Source organism: Pleurodeles waltl, chromosome 6, assembly GCF_031143425.1.
Source record: "Pleurodeles waltl isolate 20211129_DDA chromosome 6, aPleWal1.hap1.20221129, whole genome shotgun sequence".
NCBI lineage: Eukaryota > Metazoa > Chordata > Amphibia > Caudata > Salamandridae > Pleurodeles > Pleurodeles waltl.
The window spans coordinates 1,069,566,326-1,069,586,059 of NC_090445.1; the positions used below are offsets into that span (position 1 = coordinate 1,069,566,326).

A 19,734-nucleotide genomic window follows, 5' to 3' on the forward strand; every position below is an offset into this window, starting at 1 on the left:
GTGGCCCGTAAAAGGTCAAGACCCAGTGATAAATGTGCCACCTCCTATTGCTGAACTGATTGAAGAATCATAGCAAAGTGACAGAGATATTGAAAGTTTGTGCAGCAAGGAGGTCAAAGTGAAAAATTGAGCAGTTGAAAATATTCAGCACCTGAATGGATTTATTATGCAGCTGATCATTAGGAATATAGTTTGTTGCCTTTTGTGTCGACAATTAGAATCCACCTGAACATTTTGGAACTTGAAATTGCTTTAGAACTGACCTTTGAAATCTCATTTCTGCTTGATGAACAAAGACATTATTTGCTGGAAGTGCTAGTCAGCAATTACCAGATGGTTTATTATTAGAGACATTCGAACATTAGTGTTGTTTGAACATTTGCAAGTACAGTAATTCTTGACAAACGTTCTAAAAGATCGAGAACTTTGTAAGTAAGTGCAGCAATTTTGAGAAGATACATTTCTGATTTTTGTTTTTTGCTTTGCTCGCAAAAGAAAAAGATGCTGTAAATTAATTGAGAGCAGCTTTTGCCTTTCTGGTTTTTTATTTTTATATTTCAATTTGATATTTTTGGTCTGAATCAATGCAAGCCATGAAACCCGACCAAGGTAAAAGGAGTAAATGCGTGTATAGGATTAGCAACAGTATGTGGTTGTGAGCCTTTTAATGATAGTTGAATTGAGTCTGCCAGTGGAAAAAAAGTTGAAAGCACAAGTACACCAATGCTAGAAGATTCACATATAGAACAAGATCCCATATATAATGATAAGAGATTGTTATACATTGCCGACTGAAAGAGAGATTTGTCTTCTAATGCATATTACAGGTTACTATAGGAATACATTGAGACTATGGAAATGCGTGATTGTTATATTTGTATACAGATCCCTTCAGCAGTTAAGGAAGGAATCACTTATCACAGATTGCCACTAACAAAGGGAATTTCTTGCAGTCCGGTACTAACACATTTGTATAACCAGAAGTATATACAATATTTTTATTTGAACCATGATCTTGTGTTTTCTTTTATGCCTATTAACCAGCATCTGAGTAGGCTTGCTAAGGTGAAAAACATTGACATTGTGGTTGGAATCTTTGAATCAACCCTGACTTTTGGAACTGCATATGCACACAAAAACAATTTAACCTGTATTTTTACACCAGTAGAAGAAGAGTTCATTGTTCAAGTAGATGACAGAAGGAAAGCAATGAAAACCAAAATAAAAAAGTTGTTGTTTTACAGGATTGGCATAAAGACACTCCACATATTACAGGCAGTGATACACAAGGACACTTAGCTTTAGACTGGCCACACTTGGGGAAATTATGTATATATAGACCTAAGTCAAAAACAGACACACATTCTGTAGGTACCAGTAAATATATACCTGCATTTTGTTTAATGGTGTTTGGACTTTCATGTTAAATGGACAGGATCCCGCCATACCAGGTGTTTATTTCCTTTTTTTGAAAAAATGCCTATTACAAACTGCCGAAAGGCTGGTATGGTACATTTTACATGGGAGAGGTATTTCCGAAAATGTATCATTCGGACAATTTTGACAATCCAATCTGGAAAGAGAAACCAAATTCCAGATTTAAGAGAGAAGCTAGTGCATAGTGCAACAGAAATTACAGGTGATACATTTGGTGCCATCGCTCCATCAGTTGGTGTGATCTTAAATGATACCAAGATTAGGAAGTTGTCAACAATAGTAGATAAGCTATCAACCGATTATATTGGAGCTATGCTTTTAATAGGTACAGAAATGGTTGCTATGAAATCAATGTTTTTGCAAAATCATCTTGCGTTAGACATGTTACTGGTGAAGGAGGACAGAGTCTGTAAAGTTTTACTTGCGCAGCATTGCTGTACTTACATACCTGACAATAGTAAGAAGAAAAGGGAGTTTATCACTTATATCACAAATCGGAAAAATGACCTGAAATACTTAGAAGCAACGGGTGCATGGAAAGCGATAGGTAATGGTTTTTCAACTATTGGTAAGTGGATTGGAAACTTGGGAAAGGGAGTAGTAGGAATGATCTTGAGACCTGTGTTGATTGTGGCTTTGTGTGCCTTAGGTGCACATGTATTATACAAACCATACAAATTGTGGAAAGAGAAAAGAGCTAAGAGTAAACAGAGGAGGGAAGAGATAAAAATGGAGAAGAGGAGAAGCGTTTATCATACTAATCTCAAGAAAATTGAGAATTACAGCAGACCTTACTGGAAAAAGACATCAAACGTTTGAGTTGTCTCATTGAAATGAGAATGTGTCCTTTTGTGGCGGCATAGATTGCCATCAGTGGAGGGTTTGTTGAAGCATACATTTTAGTAATGCTTTTATTGACCCAGACATCAGCAGAAAGTTTCATGTTTAAAAGCTTCACATAGAGATACGCTCCACTAACATGTATTTTCAAAGTGTTCATGATTTCATTTGTGGTGGTCACCATTGTTCCTACCGGATTTAAGAATGTTGTAACAAGATTTAAATAATGTCAAAGTATATCTTAGACTCTTGATTAATTGCTAGTATAAAAACGAATTTGAATTTTATAATGTTTAATGTGTGATCTATGAGGTTAAAGTTACGTGTACATAAAGTTAAATGCACTTCTCTGTCATATTTAATGTGATGCCTTAACAAGTTTGCAATTCATAATGAAACGTTTTATTCTTTCTAATGGTACATTATTAATGCTGAATTTACTAGTTTGCATAGTACTTGTGTTTCATTAACAAATATGCTAAAGCATTATGGGGGTGATTCTCACCCTGGCGGGTGGCGGAGGCCGCCCGCCAGAGTTCCCCCCTCCAAAATACCGCTCCGCGGTCGAAAGACCGCTGAGGGTATTTTGGGTTTTGCACTGGGCTGGCGGGCGACCGCCAAAAGGCCGCCCGCCAGCCCAGTGCAAAACAGCCTTCCCACTAGGACGCCGGCTCAGAATTGAGCCGGTGGAGTGGGAAGGTGCGACGGGTGCAGTGGCACCCGTCACGTATTTCAGTGTCTGCAAAGCAGACACTGAAATACAAAGTGGGGCCCTCTTACGGGGCCCCTGCAGTGCCCATGCCATTGGCATGGGCACTGCAGGGGCCCCCAGGGGCCCCACGACACCCCATACCGCCATCCTGTTCAACAGGATGGCGGTATGGGGTGTCAGAATCCCCATGGCGGCGCAGCGAGCTGCGCCGCCATGGAGGATTCTACAGGGCAGCGGAAAACCGGCGGGAGACCGCCGGTTTTCCCTTTCTGACCGCGGCTGAACCGCCGCAGTCAGAATGCCCTGCGGGGCACCGCCAGCTTGTTGGCGGTGCTCCCGCCAACCGTGGCCCGGCGGTCCATGACCGCCGGGGTCAGAATGACCCCCTATATTTCTTGTGTTAGCATAACTAGGCCTGCAGAGCTCGTATTTGCAATCAGGTAAAAGTGATTAATCAATGCTCTTTCTAACGTGAAATTTTCCTCTAAATTCTGTTCTTATGAGCAGTAATAAAGGATTATTTTGTTCAATTACACAAAGACTTGTTGTTAAATGACCTTGGTTCAGGAACATTTAGGCCTGTGGACTAACCATGAAATAAATTGTTTCTATCAACATGTGCTTTCTCATGGGTAGAGGATGAGTCCATTGTATACCTTGGGAAGAATTCTTATTTTTGCCCAGAAAATTGTAATTGACTGTTGGACTCACACGGAAAGAGGAGATGACCTCAGACAAAACCTTGGAAAATACCGGATTGTTGCAACCTGACATTTTATTGATATTTGATTGGATGATGCCTCTTTTACGTGATGTGGGACCACTGAACTGTTGAATCAGAGATGTTTGTGTACTTAACTATAGGGATGGACTTTGTAAGTTTCAGTTAGTTGTCCTATTGTTGTCCCTGAACACTGTTCTCTGTGCAGCTCATGTTCTGCACTTCCCTGATGGTGCATCTACTGGACTTTGCTGATGCTCTACATGCTTTGCTGACAAAGATTCCTTAACTGCTGAACCTAGGAAAGGTATATCTCCCTGCTAATGCTATTTCCTTTGACATGTCCTTTACCTAATAGAAGCTAGCATGCTGGCACCTATCTATTTTATTTTTCTAGAAAGTTTCTCTTAGCCCGATAGAGATTATTTTCCAAATATTTTTGTCTCTTTTTGTCAGCATGTGTTAGTCTGTTCCCACACATGCATGTCCTAATCTGTTTAGTTCTAAAGGATAAATCATGTCCAACCTCAACTCATGATCTCGCTTTAATTTGATTTGTAAAATTTCAACACAGTCTGACTTGAGAGATGTTTCTGTTTCCCAGATTATGGGGGTCATTTCAACCCTGGCGGTCGGAGACCGCCCGGGCTAAAGTGGCGTCCGTACCGCCAACAGGCTGGCGGTACGGAGACCCATATTTCAACTGTGGCGGTAGCCGGTTTCCCGCCGTTTTAGCCCCGGCGGTGATAATCCGCCAGGGCAGCGCTGCAAGCGGTTTGCACCACCAGGAAGAGGATGGCGGTAAGGGGAGTCCTGGGGCCCCTGGGGGCCCCTGCACTGCCCATGCCACTGGCATGGGCAGTGCAGGGTCCCCCTAACAGGGCCCCATGCAGCTTTTCACTGTCTGCATAGCAGACAGTGAAAAGCGCGATGGGTGCTACTGCACCCGTCGCACGGCCGCAACACCGCCAGCTCCATTAGGAGCCGGCTCCTATGTTGCGGCCGCATCCCCGCTGGGCCCGGCGGGCATAAACTAAGTTTGCGCCCGCCGGCCCAGCGGGGATGTTGTAATGGGGACCACGGGAGTGCGGCCGCACAGCGGTTACAGCTTGGCGGCGGCAGTAGCCGCCCGCCAAGCTTGTAATGACCCCCTATATCTTTAATGATATATGTTATTATTCTTGAATGTTTAATGGTGTTGATGCCTAGTAGATTACGCTTGTTTCTCCATTTAGGGCAACCAATGGTGTTGACTTATCTTTACAATTTGATTTAGCACACAGTTTACGTGATCTGACTTAGTGGTTGAAACTTTTACTAATTGGAGTTTCCCTTCTGTGGCCACATTGGTCATGGTGTTTAAATTAGTTGGGGTGGAGTTTGAAATGATTGTGTCTGGTTAACCAAACTCTTTACTGGGTCAAAAGATCCCTGGACCTCAGTGAAGTGTTTTGAATCCTGTGAAAGATGATAAAATGTGTTAGCAGGATACACATGAGGAATTACGGGAGTGACAATGAGTGAAGCCCTCATGCATGAGCTTGGGTGGTAGTAACAGTCATGACAGGCGTAGAGTGCAGTGACATAGACTAGAGTGGTGCAGAGTATGGGAGAGTGGTATAGAGTTCAGTGGAGTAGAATGTAGTGGTGCAGAGCTGAGTGGAATGGTTCAGAGTGCAGTTGGGTAAAGTGCAACAGTGTAGAGTGCAGTGGCATAGAATAGAGTGGTGCAGAGTAGAGTAGAGTGGTGTAGAGTGCAGTGACATACAGTAGAGTGGTGCAGAGTAGAGTATAGTGACATAAAGTGCAGTAGCATAAAGCAGAGTGGAGCAAAGCAGAGTAGAGTGATGTGGAGTGCAGTGGCTGTAGAATAGAGTAGCGTAAAGTGTAGTGGCGTAGAGTGGTGCAGTGAAGAGTAGTGTAGAGTGCAATGGCATAGAGTGCAATGTTGTAGAGTGCAGTAGTGTAGAATGGTGCAGAGTAGAGTGGTGCAGAGTAGATTGCAGTGGCATAGAGAAGAGTGGCAGAGAGTGCAGTGAATTGGAGGGCAGTGGCATAGAATAGAGTGTTCCATGTAAGAGCAGAGTGCCGTAAAGTAGATGGTGCAGAGTAGAGTGGCATAGAGTGCAGTGGTGCAGAGAGGAGTGATGGGAAGTAAAGCAGCATAGATTGCAGTGGCTTAGTGTAAAGTGGTACAGAGTAGAGTTGCATAGATTACCGCGGCATGAAGTGAAGTGCTGCAGGGCAGATTAGAGAGACATAGACTGCAGGGGCATAGAGTGCATTGGCATAAGATGCAGTGGTGCATAATACAATAGAGTGGCATAGAGTGTAGTGACATAGAGTGGAGAGCTGCAGAGCAGACTGGAGAGGCGTAGATTGCAGTGGCATAGTGCAGTGGTGTAGAGTGGAATGGCACAGAGTGGAGTAGCATTGAGTAGAGTGGTGCAAAGTAGAGGAGTGATGCAGAGTGCAGTGTCATAGAGAGCAGTGACATAGAGTGCAGTGGTGCAGAGTAGAGTGACTCAGAGTAAAGTATATTGGTGTAGAGAACAGTGGCCTATAATGGTGCAGTGTAGAGTGGTGTAGAGTGCAGTGGCACAGAGCACAGTGGTGCAGAGTAGTGTGTGGTGACACAGAGTGCAGTAGTGTAGAATGTAGTTGAATAGAGTGGAGTGTTGTAGAGTGGTGCCGAGTAGAGTGCAGTGGTATAAAGTGCAGTGGTGTAGAAGGTGGGGAGAAGCAACATGAAGGTGAGGGTTAGGAAGCAATCCGGGGGTTGACAATCATGGATAAAGAGCGGAAGAGAATCACAGGGGCTACAGAGAGAGGTGTGAAGCTTTTAGGGAGAAGCACACAGGTAAGAAAGCAATACATGAGGGAGATGCATACAAAGGTGAGCACAACATGGGGGGGGGCATGGAGAAGCACACTGGCAAGAGAGAGCAACATGGGGTGTGGTGAAGGGGAGAAGAGAATTTCACAAGAGAGACACCTGGAAAACACCTGCACTTTCTTGAAGTGCTTAAACAAATCGATAAAAGTAGTGCTTCTAAAGTGAGCAGTGGAAGGACACAACTAATGAGTCCATGCTCCAGCAAATGGATGAATACAAAAAGAGGAAGTAAAGGCCAAGCATACACATGAATAAAAAGCAAGAAAATGAGAGTGACAATAAAGCCAACCAATGGCAAGCAATTGGAGGGCCAAACTCCACTGTAAGCTCACAATAAGTCTTTTCCCCAAGAGACAGCTTGTTCTGTTTGGTAGGCGCAACCTAAAAAGGCCATATAGATCCAAGGTACAGGAAGGGGTAGCGGTATAAGGCCAGTGGGATGAGGCACAAGGATAAGACATATGAGTCACGTTGGGCTACGTCATGGGGGAATAAGATAAACTAAAGGAACATTAGTGGCAAGACCCCGACTGGGAAATCTGGAATAATGGCAATGGAGGGATGAACAGAGACTGGCTAACCAGAAGTACGAGCTGCAAATTAAAAAATAAAATTAGAAACGCATAGAGGTATAGGAATAAGAGCAGGACAGCCAAAGAGGGGGGAAAGATGGGACACAGGAAGTAGAAGCAGAATTAAAACCAAATTATACCAGGAAAAGTAACAAAAGATGCTGGGAATCCAGGAAAAAAATAAAAGGAAGCAATAGTGACAGAATGGTAAAAGAGAACCAGGAATAAGACCATAGTATGGAAGACTAGAGTCAAGAAACAGGTGTGGAAGTTTTCCACAATTTAACTGAAAATGAGCATTAATATTAGTTGTTCTACATTTAGATCCATATATGGAGCTATTGCAATGGAAGCTAAGGGCCTGATTTAAAACTCGGCCGACTGGTTAGTCCGTCACAACGGTGACGGATATCCTGTGCGCCGAAATCTAAATCTCATTGGATGTAATTGGGATTCAAATTTCGGCGAACGCGATATTCATCACCATTGTGATGGAGTAACCCATCCTCCGGCCCTAAATCAGTATGATATATTTTACTATGTTTTCTGCCTTAGACCAAATTAGGATCAACCGCAACTTTATTAAAATGGGTACAGTGTCATGATGTTCTTTTTGTGTTTATATTTATCACATGCAGCAAGATGTGCACTGGTAAATCTGTATGACATATTGCTCTAGAAGAACTCGCTGGAGGGAGGGAGCCTTTTGCTACTTTCCAAGGCTCCTCCTTCTAACACACTGTGTTACATTCATTCTCAATAGTTTTCTGCTGTTTATGTAACTAAACAGTTACATAAATAAATAAATAAATAATAAATAAATAAAAGTTACATAAACAGTTAACTAAATGTTCTGACACCTCTGGATTACATTAGGTCAGCGTGGAGTAAAAAGGTTCATGTATTAGGTTAGTGCTAAGATGGTAGGTTTATGTGACTTTCTGAGAAATATGTAATGTGATTTGTATAATAATGCTTGCACCATGCCACTCTTGCAGCTTCTATGATGTCCTATGCTGAAAGTTGCTATGAAAACTCTGAATTTGGGAGTGAGCCATGACTCTTTCCTGTGGCTCTAGGACTGGTGCCCAAATTTATATTGATTTGCTGCACATTTGAGATTTAGGGGGTCATTATGACCCCAGCGGTGAGTGTTAATGTGGCGGTAGTATCAGCCCGCTGGGCCGGAGATGTCAATCTCCAACCCGGCGGCCGGCACAGTACCGCCAGCGGCATTATGAGCCTGCCTACCACCATGGTTTTCGTGGCGTTAGCAATGCCACAAAAACCATGGCGGTAGGCCCTACCGGACAGGGAATTCCTTCCCTGTCACCGGTAGGCGGCTCCCCCGCCCCCCCAACATTCACCTGACACCCCCCTCCATCCAAACTCCCCCCAACCCCCCTCCGATCCTCTCACCCCCTCTGATCATCACACACACACACCCATACACACACACAACCGCAGACACGCACCACACATACACCCAATCACTCACACTGGCATACACGCATACTTCCAGACATGCTTGCACACATTCTTACACACAATCAAACTGACATGCAGACAAGCCCTCACTTCACCATTCTTACACGCATTCACTCACACACATACAACCACGCAAACAACACATCACTCACAGACGCATTCACACACTCACTCACACACTCAGACACACACACACACAACACCACCCACCCTCTCACCTCTCTCCCATGTCGGAAGCCCGACTTACCTTGGTAGGAGGAGGTCTTCCGGCAAGGAACAGGAAGGGGCTTTGCTACTGCCAGCAGCACCCCACCAGCAGAACACTGCCAGGACGTCTGAATTGTAATAATACAGCTGATGCGTTCAACTGGCATGGCGGTGATGATGGTAGCAGAGCCAGCTTACCACCGTTCGCCAGCATGATCACTGCTGGATTTGCGCCCTTCTTGTGGCGGAAGTCCGGAAGTGATCATAATATGGCAGATGGATGGTAGCCGTGGTGACGGTATTTTGGTGGCCGTCACTGCAGCGGTAGGTGTTTTTTACCGCCAATGTCAAAATAACCACTTCAGTCTTTTTTTACTGATTTTTGGTCATTGTTGCATTATTTCTGTATTTGAGATCCTTTATGGCAGCTGACTTCTATGTATTTTTATTGATTCAGTGAGATTGCTGTTGCGTTTGCCTTTTCTTATTTCCTGTTTTGCTCTTCAAATTTGAATTAACCTTTATGTTATTTCTTACAATTCTGATCTCAAACTTACTTCATAGTTCTAGAAGTTAATACTGCCCCTAACACCTGCGCCTGAGTCATGCAAATCACCTAGGCAATAGCCCAATTCAGGCCAAATAACCGACAACTGCAGTAAAATCAGTAAAAAGAGAGAGAAAAGACATAGGCAGACGAATCAGTAATTATGAGCTACAACAGATGAAATATTTAAAAAAAAAACAGAAAGGAACCCCAAAAAGGAGCAGAGCTGGGAAATTAGAAAAAGAGCAACAGACATGATACTGAGCAGCCCATAATTCCTAATTTAGATTTTAACAATAGTTACTGACTGGTTTGGACATTACAATAGACACAGAAATGCCACACTTCCAATCTTTCCCACTCACTCCCTCCTAATCCAGCTTCTGCAGCAATCACAGCACCAAAATTGTCCTGATCACAACTACCGATGACATCCAAACCCCCCCTTCGACCGAGGAGAAACAGCAGCTTTGATTCTCCTCGAACTCTCTGCAGCCTTCGACACCGTATCCTACCACATGCTGATCAAAAGACTCCACCATATTAACATCCAAGGGGACGGGCTCCTTCTTCACCGAAGGAACCGAGAGGATCCCTTTCACTTGTCCATACTCCCTCCATCTACCAAAACAGAAGTGGAGGACGCTCCTTCTCTCACATCGCAGCAACAACCTGGAACAGCCTCTGCACACACCTACCAACCACCACCTTACTTTCATAATTCCTAATGGCCCTCAAGAACTGCCTCTGGGACCTGCAAGCAGCTGGATACACTATTGGGTGATTAGCCGGTGTTTATAAACCCTGTTTGGCTGATTGCTTGGATTGCGACCTGGTGAATTTCCAAGTAGAAAGCCGATTATAAATGTGGAATTACAATCAGAATTTTGTGCGAGATCACCAATTCTGGTGGTACTGCCCCCATTTTCTAATTAGACGCTCAGAGTAGCATGCTGAATACCGGAGTATTCCCGCATTTTAAAATTCCTGATTACATCAGTACTCCTATTCCGGGAGTGAGAATACCTATGTGGTATTACTAGTTCCTCAAAAGTAAAGCTAAAAACAAATGATCAGCTAACAGTATGTTTCGGAAGAACGTTCAAAGTAGGAAGAGCAAAGCTGGTAAAATGCGTGGAAATTTCGGCAAAAGAGGCCAGATGATTTTCGAAGCAATGTTTGCTGTGCCTTTGACTCAATTTCTTAGCAGCCACAGTTGACTGTGCGCATTATCTCACTGAGCGTTTTCTTTTATCAGCGTGTGAATACACTTGGCACGGATCAGGAGTGTGTGTGCCTTTCTCATACCAAAAATTCCACTTCAGAAAGAAAAACAGTGGAAAATAACCAAGCACCCTACTCCACGCCAGCTGGCACAGAGAATAAATGGGCACTTACGTCAGCTCAGGATGGTGCACATCACAGCGCTTATGCAAGAGGAGACTGCTCTTGAGACATGTGCAGAGCTGTGTGGACAAACTTCAGTTCCAGATTTCTTTCTTTCTAGCACAGCAGATAGGCTAATAGTGCTTTAAGGCTTCAGACCTTATGGGCCATTCAGACTTTTGTTGACATTGATGTAGCGCACATCTACAACCCCTACTGTTTCGTAGCACTGTGTGCTCTTTCTAATAACTTATTTCACCAGATCCAGTGGGTTCCTGACAGACGAGTCCCAGTCATCCCGCGGCACTGTGTGTAGCACCGAAGCGCAGTCAGTGACATCAGGCATGGTTCGACACGTGACTCTTCCCTAGCGGCACCCCCTTTTCAATAAAGGCCTGTGACCAGTGAACATATATAGGACATTGGCAAACATTAGATACTGTATATGAGCTCATTCTTCTGTGTTATATCAAACCTTTCCCACCAATGTGCACCTTGCCCTCTGCCTCTCACATATCCTAGAGGGAAACTTCCTTCTCACTTGCCTTTCAAACTCCTCCCTCACCAGCCCATGTCAAACAGGATTACTTTAGAAGCCATCCCAGAGTCATCAGATGATCATCTAACTACTGTAGAAGTCATTTTCACATCATCAGACATCATCAAGCTCTGGAAGTCATCAGCAAAGTTTAGAAACTTGTGCTGGATGATTTGTGGATGACTTGAAAATGAGTATCTGATGACTTCACAAGGTGTGACTATACCTGATGACTTCAGGATGATTTAAACATGAGTATCCAATTACTTCACAAGGTGTGACTATTCCTGATGACTTCAGGGTGATTTAAGAATGAGTATCTGATTACTTCACAAGGTGTGACTATTCCTGATGACTTCAGGATGATTTAAAAATGGATATTTGACTACTTCACAAGGTGTGACTATTCCCACTGATTTTAGGAGGATTTAAAACTGAGTATCTGATCACTTCATCAGATCCAATTGTTCTAGATGATTTGGGGGTAATTTGCAAATAAACATCTGTTGATTCCACAAGCATAATTTATTCTTAACGTGATGAAGCTGCCCCTGATGTTTTGAGACAGATTTGCCGATTACCCCGAGAATATGCCCACTGGTTGGTTTCATTTTTTGGCAGAAAGGTCCAACTTTCTCTATGATTTTAGTTTTTTTTGGCTGATTACTACTTAGTGAGCACTATATAGGTATTAAATCAGTTTTCTTTAAATGTAAACTGAAATACAGTGTGTTCAGAAGACTATATGAGAAAAGTCATAGGTAAAACGTTTTATTGTTATTTTCTTTAAAACAATTTACATAATTTCTGTTTATAATAGCTGCTATTAACAATGTATATTGTGATAAAATGTTCAAAATGTTATTATTTTATTCCAATTTATCAATTGTAGGTGCAATTTCGTGTTGCAAACATAACACATTAATTCCCAAAATTAAGTGAATGATGTCGCTGTAATACAAATTTCTCGCAGGCCTAGTATATATATATGAAGCTTATATAGCACAAACCTGGCCAAAAGATAGAGGAGCACTGTACAGGAGCAAAGGCAAGAATAAAGTCAAAAGACTGTAGTGGAGGAAAAGCTGGCTTATGGCAGTAGAGGTGGACTGTTATTGTCATGATGTAGTGTTCTTTAAAGAGGTGTGTCTTCAGCTGTCTCCAAAACTGAAGCATGTTTGGGGTGGTCCTGATGGCGCTAGGGATGTCATTCTAGATACTGAGTGGACAAATGTAGCATGCCTGCAGCATTGTTTTTTTCTTTTTTAACTACATTATCTCCAGTCTGATGGTGTCCTGACTACATGTGTGCTGAGAGTCATTGGAGGTGGTGAGGATGTTGGCCAGCTGACTTTGAGGATGGTACAAGCTGGCAAGGGGGAACCAATGGAATTCCATCAGGGTAGAAGGTGATGTGGTCATATTTTTTGAGGCCTCAATGAGGAATGCTAGAGCATACAGGATGCACAGCAGGGGGGTTCTGGGGGCAGTATGATATCTGGGGGGTGTTGAATAGGGTATTACAACCATCTGGATGTGAGAGGAAAAAAACTGGGATAGCATTTCTGAAGTCACTTTCTCTTAAGAATGGTTTCACTTCCTTCAGTATGGATAGATGGACCTGGCCATCTTGGTTTTCTTAGCGATCAGTTTATTCAGGGTGAAGTTGGTGTCCAGAGTAAATCTGAATGACTTGAGCAAATGTTGGGGTTCAAATACGTCCATGCTCATGTCACTGTGCCAGATTTCCACTAGTTGTTGCTTGTTGTTCTTGACAAATAGTGGGAGTTCTGTCTTGGTGTGGTTGAGCATCAGATATATGTTCGACATCCATATCTTGATGAGGTAAAGACAGTGTTTGAGGTGTTGGATGGCTAGGGCACAGGATGATTGTGGGCCATCGTCCTGCTGGGGAATTTCGATGTTGTTGATTTGTGGCATGGTCAAGGGATTCCTTAAGGAGGTTAAAAGGACCCTATGAACAAGATGGGACCCTAGGGGATCCACAGGTGAAAGGGATCTTCTAGCAACATACATTGAGTTACATTCATCAGAAAAGAAACCTACATGCTTTAAAGCATGAGCAAAGTGGGCTTTGGCCCAGGGCCCCAGCCTTTCAGAGGGCCCCCTGATAGAGTCATCTCTGTTCTGCAGAGAGTCTTGCCATGATGCCATTAAATAATACTTAAACAGAATATATTAAATACTGTTTTCCTTTAATTTATTTCATTTATTTTTAATGTGGGGGATGTGTGAGCCTTTTACAGACATTTTGCAGAGAAATGTTGTTGTTATGTTTCATGCAACATCCATAATTGTTTTTAAATTTTAGATCAAAACATGACTTGCTATATGAGAAAAGGGAGGGTGTCACAGAGATCATTTGCAGTATTATTAGTGAGCTGCTGCTGTTACAATATTGAAAACATGTCTCTATCCCTGAATAGTAGATGTAGAAATATTTTGAATTTGGACGAGTATGTCTGTGCACTGTCAGTGACCTGGCCAAATATGTAATGAAAGCTGAAACTGGATCATAAATTCAAAGCTGTTCCAAAAAGGGGTCTCCGAAATACCTTTGGCTCAAGGCACCTGTAGGAGGCTGCCCTGGTTTGTAGTGGGTACCCTAGGTACTTACACCAGGTCCAGTTATCCGTTATTAGTGAAATGTAGTCAGTGTTCAAGCAGCTTAGGCTGTCTAGAGGTAACTGTAGCAGAGCAGCTTAGGCTGAACTAGGAGACATGCGAAGCTCCTGCAATATCACTATAGTTACACAGCACTTATACAAAATAAAAGACAGTACCCAGTGCTACCAAAAATAAAGGTACTTTATTTTAGTGACACAAGGCGAAAAATATCTTAGAGGCAATACTCCTTCTGGAGGTAAGTATTATACACAATATATACACTAGAGACCAAAATCAGGTAAGTAAATAGTCACAGAATAGTGCAAACAGAAGAAAATACAATATGATGTAATAGGAAGCAATAGGCCTAGGGGCAACACAAACCATATACTAAGAAATTGGAATGCGAATCACAAATTCCCCCCTAGGCAAGTGTAGTGTGTAGAGGGGTGCTGGGAGTGTAAGAAACCCACAAAGGTGAGTAAAATACCCCAACCCAGAACCCAGGAAGTAGGAGTAAAGTACTGCAAGTTTCCTCATGTCACACTACAAGTTGTGATAAGAGTTATTGCAAGAACCAAGCAAGACTGCAAGCAACAAATGGTGAATTCCTGGACCTGAAGACCTGTGAAGAGAGGAGGCCAAGTCAGAAGTCACAGAAGATTCCTGGACAGGAGCCCCTGCCAACCTAGAAGATGGTGAAAAAGAGGATTTTCCTGTTAGAGGAAGCCTGCAGAAGACCATCAAAGAAGATGGCTGGGGGTTCCAGCGTGGTGCAGGAGATGTCCCACATTGAGATGTTGGTTGCAGGCAAGTTGCAGCGCTGGATTCTTCCAACAAGCCTTGGTTCAAGCAATGTCGCGGTTTGCGTCAAAATGGCACTGCCTGGACCCAGGAGGGACCTGGGGGCCTCAACTTGGACTGAGGAGGCAGAGGGGGCTCCCAACACTGGAGGGACCCCACAGATGACCAGGCAGCACCCACGGGAGTCCGGGGATAAAGAAGGTGCAAATTGCGGTTGCTGCAGCACTACAAAAGAAGGTATCATGCCGCCGGAGAACAACTCAGTGAGTTGTGCATCACAGGATGGAGAGCTGGGCACCTGGGCCATGCTGAGCACAAAGGATTTTCGCAAATAATGCACAGAGGCATCAGGAGCTACAGATAACGGAGTGCACAGGGGTACTGTCGCAAACCGGGAAGGCAAGCTCTTACCTCTGCCAAATTTGGACAGCTGGACCTTAGGGGTTCACCACCTGTGTTCCCTGGAGCACTCTCGTCGGCAGGAGAGGAATCCTCTCAATCTGTCACTCTCAGTCCCAGACACTGTGCCACCCTTGGTTCAATTTATCCTCATCTTAGTCGCTCTGAGTCTGTCATTCTCAGTCTCTTTCAGCCTCAAGCTCTTTCAGCCAGTCTCTTTCGTCCTCAGACTCAGTCAGGCTCTGTCCAACTCATGCTGAGCGTTAGCCACTCTCTCTGCTTACTGCACATCATTCTAAGTCTCAGTTACTCTGTCTCCTACGGATCTAGCAGCAGTGGGCAACTGAATGCTGTATTTAGCAGCAGTGAATATAACCAGGTATTGTAGGAGGCTGGCCTGGCTTGTAGTGGGTACCAGAGGTACTTACACCTTGTGCCAGGTCCAGTTATCCCTTATTAGTGTAGAAGAGGTGTTTCTAGCAGCTTTGGCTGATAGAAGGTAGCTATGGCAAAGCAGCTTAGGCTGAACTAGGAGACATGTAAAGCTCCTACTGTACCACTGGTGTCATAGGCACAATATCATAAGAAAACACAATACACAGAAGTACTAAAAATAAAGGTACTTTATTTTTATGACATTTTGCCAAAAGTATCTCAGGGAGTACCCTCAGTATGAGGATAAGTTATATACACAAGATATATGTACACAAACCAAAATTATGCAGGTAATAGCAAGAAAAGTAATGCAAGCAGTGTAAAATTACAGTAGATTGCAATAGGAGCACATAGGTATAGGGGCAACACAAACCATATACTCCAGAAGTGGAATGTGAACCACAAATGGACCCCAAACCTATATGAGCTTGTAGAGGGTCGCCGGGACTGTAAGAAACCAGTGAGGGTTAGAAAAATAGCCCACCCCAAGACCCTGAAAGGTAGGTGTAAAGTGCACCTACTACCCCCAGAGAGCACAGAAGTTGTGATAGGGGGATTCTGCAGGAAGAACAAACACCAGCAATGCAACAACAGTGGATTTCTGGACCTGAGTACCTGTAAGACAAGAGGACCAAGTCCAATAGTCGCGACAGTGACGAGAGTGGGCAGGAGCCCAGGAAATGCCAGCTGAGAGTGCAAGGAAGCTGCCACCTGTTGGAAGAAGCTTGGAGTTCTGCAAGAAAGAAGAGGACTAGGAATTTCTCTTTTGGAGGATGGATGTCCCACGTCGCGATGAAGCTTGCAGAGGTATTCCCACGCAGAAAGACCACAAACAAGCCTTGCTAGCTGCAAGAGTCGCGGTAGAGGTTTTTGGATGCTGCGGTGGCCCAGGAGGGAACAGGATGTCGCCACTTGGAGGAGGAGACAGAGGGGGTACCCAGCAAGTCAGGGAGACCTCACAGAAGCAGGCAGCACCCGCAGAAGTACCTGAACAGCACTTAGAAGAAAAGTGAACCGGAGTCCACCCGAAGTCACAAAAGGGAGTCCCACGACGCCGGAGGACAACTCAGAAGGTTGAGCACTGCAGGAAAGAGTGTCGGGGACCCAGGCTTGGCTATGTACGAAGGAAATCTGGGAAGAGTGCAGAGGAGCCGGAGCAGCTGCAAATCACGCGGTACCCAGCAATGCAGTCTAGCGTGGGGAGGCAAGGACTTACCTCCACCAAACTTGGACTGAAGAGTCACTGGACTGTGGGAGTCACTTGGACAGAGCTGCTGAGTTCCAGGGACCACGCTCGTCGTGCTGAGAGGGGACCCAGAGGACCAGTGATGCAGTCTTTTGGTGCCTGCGGTTGCAGGGGGAAGATTCCGGTGACCCACAGGAGATTTCTTCAGAAGTCCTGGTGCAGAGAGGAGGCAGGCTACCCCCAGAGCATGCACCACCTGGAAACAGTCGAGAAAGCCGGCAGGATGAAGTGATACAAGGTTGCTAGTAGTCATCTTGCTACTTTGTTGCGGTTTTGCAGGCGTCCTGAGCAGTCAGCGGTCGATCCTTTGGCAGAAGGTGAAGAGGGAGATGCAGAGGAACTCTGGTGAGCTCTTGCATTCGTTATCTGGTGAGATCCCCAAAGCAGAGACCCTAAATAACCAGAAAAGGAGGTTTGGCTACCTAGGAAGGAGGATTGGCTACCAAGAGAGGTAAGAGCCTATCAGAAGGAGTCTCTGACGTCACCTGCTGGCACTGGCTACTCAGAGCAGTCCAGTGTGCCACAGACACCTCTGTTTCCAAGATGGCAGAGGTCTGGGACACACTGGAGGAGCTCTGGGCACCTCCCCTGGGAGGTGCAGGTCAGGGGAGTGGTCACTCCCCTTTCCTTTGTCCAGTTTCACGCCAGAGCAGGGCTGGGGGATCCCTGAACCGGTGTAGACTGGCTTATGCAGAGATGGGCACCATCTGTGCCCATCAAAGCATTTCCAGAGGCTGGGGGAGGCTACTCCTCCCCAGCCCTCACACCTATTTCCAAAGGGAGAGGGTGTTACACCCTCTCTCAGAGGAAGTCCTTTGTTCTGCCTTCCTGGGCCAGGGCTGCCTGGACCCCAGGAGGGCAGAAACCTGTCTGAGGGGTTGGCAGCAGCAGCAGCTGCAGTGGAGACCCCGGAAAGGCAGTTTGGCAGTACCCGGGTTCTGTGCTAGAGACCCGGGGGGTCATGGAATTGTCCCCCCAATGCCAGAATGGCATTGGGGTGACAATTCCATGATCTTAGACATGTTACATGGCCATGTTCGGAGTTACCATTGTGACGCTGTACATAGGTAGTGACCTATGTACAGTGCACGCGTGTAATGGTGTCCCCGCACTCACAAAGTCCGGGGAATTTGCCCTGAACGATGTGGGGGCACCTTGGCTAGTGCCAGGGTGCCCAAACACTAAGTAACTTTCCACCCAACCTTCACCAGGTGAAGGTTAGACATATAGGCGACTTATAAGTTACTTAAGTGCAGTGGTAAATGGCTGTGAAATAACATGGACGTTATTTCACTCAGGCTGTACTGGCAGGCCTGTGTAAGAATTGTCAGAGCTCCCTATGGGTGGCAAAAGAAATGCTGCAGCCCATAGGGATCTCCTGGGACCCCAATACCCTGGGTACCTCAGTACCATATACTAGGGAATTATATGGGTGTACCAGTATGCCAATGTGAATTGGTAAATTTAGTCACTAGCCTGTTAGTGACAAATTTGGAAAGCAGAGAGAGCATAACCACTGAGGTTCTGGTTAGCAGAGCCTCAGTGAGACAGTTAGGCATCACACAGGGAACACATGCAGGGCACATACTTATGAGCACTGGGGCCCTGCCTGGCAGGGTCCCAGTGACACATAGACTAAAACAACATATATACGGTGAAATATGGGGGTAACATGCCAGGCAAGATGGTACTTTCCTACAGGTATGAGAAGTCATAATGCAAAGCTTGAAATAGGTAGCATTTAGCTGTCAAGTTTCTCAGCTCCATGCATGATGTGCTACTCCAGTCCAGGTTTTCCCCTCTGAATTCTGGAACTTGAAGTCGTGTTTTATAGTGAGATAAACAAAACTACAAGTGCCAGAATTTCAATAAAAATCCTGGAGTAGAACAACACTTCATGCATGGGCCTGGGAAACTTTGCAGGGCTTGTAGCGCGTTACAAAGGGGGGGTTGACAGATTTAATTTCCGGTGATCTACAGAATATAGGGCTTGTGCCCTGGCAACTGGCATGATGGGCATGTTACAAAGAAAATGAAGCAAAGCAAGTACTTAATTCATACAAATAAGGTTGGGGGAGGCAGAAACATATTTAGACACTGGGTGCTCATTTACTTGAGGTCAAAAACTTTTTAATGGACAGGATGCTCCTATGTGTTACTTTGCATTCTGGGATTTTTAATCCAAGAAAGAATGCAAATAATGAAAATACAAGTCCCAGAATGCAATGTGTTTTTGAGCACAAAAAAAGCAGTTTAATTTGATCCCGTTTGTGACTGCTGGAGCACACCTTAATTGCCCAACACATTTATTTATGTACCCTCACCTAAAACAGCCTCTGCAAATGTCACAGTACACAGCTTACTATTTTGCATAATTCCCACCAATGACCTTTGTGGTTCTTAAAGCGCATGTTTGTGCACCAAAATACCATACACAAGTTTAAAAGTGTTTTATTTCAAGGGACCTCTAAACAAGTAACTCACAAAATGAGAAAAAGCCTGCTGTCACTGGCTTCAAAGAAAGCCTCCGCTTTGGTACGCACATCCGGTGGCGCCGGAAGTACGTCACTGACTGCGTCACCGTGTGAGAAAATCACCTCGAGGGTAAGGAAGTTTAGGACAGGAGATGTTTTACAGAGATGAACTGTGGCGCGTTTTCAAGCACTTTTGACTCTTTTCTGTTTGCCTCAAAATCGAGTTGCACCAGCACCTGTTGCTCCAAGGAAGTTATGCAAAAGACATCAGCAACCAGCCCGGTCGAATCTTTGTTCGAAATGCGTGTAAGATTATAATTGTGGGGTGTGTTACTTTGCTATGTTGAGCAGAGTCTGTTTGAAACTCTGCAACTTTCTGCAGCAGCCTCCGTTCTTTTGATTTA

At 44.6% G+C, this 19,734-nt stretch overlaps 1 long non-coding RNA gene across 1 annotated transcript in view; it reads left to right on the forward strand.

Moving 5' to 3' along the window:
- LOC138302078 (uncharacterized) overlaps positions 1-19,734 on the forward strand; it is a 50,328-nt gene that overhangs the window by 17,375 nt on the left and 13,219 nt on the right. The window lies entirely within an intron of this gene.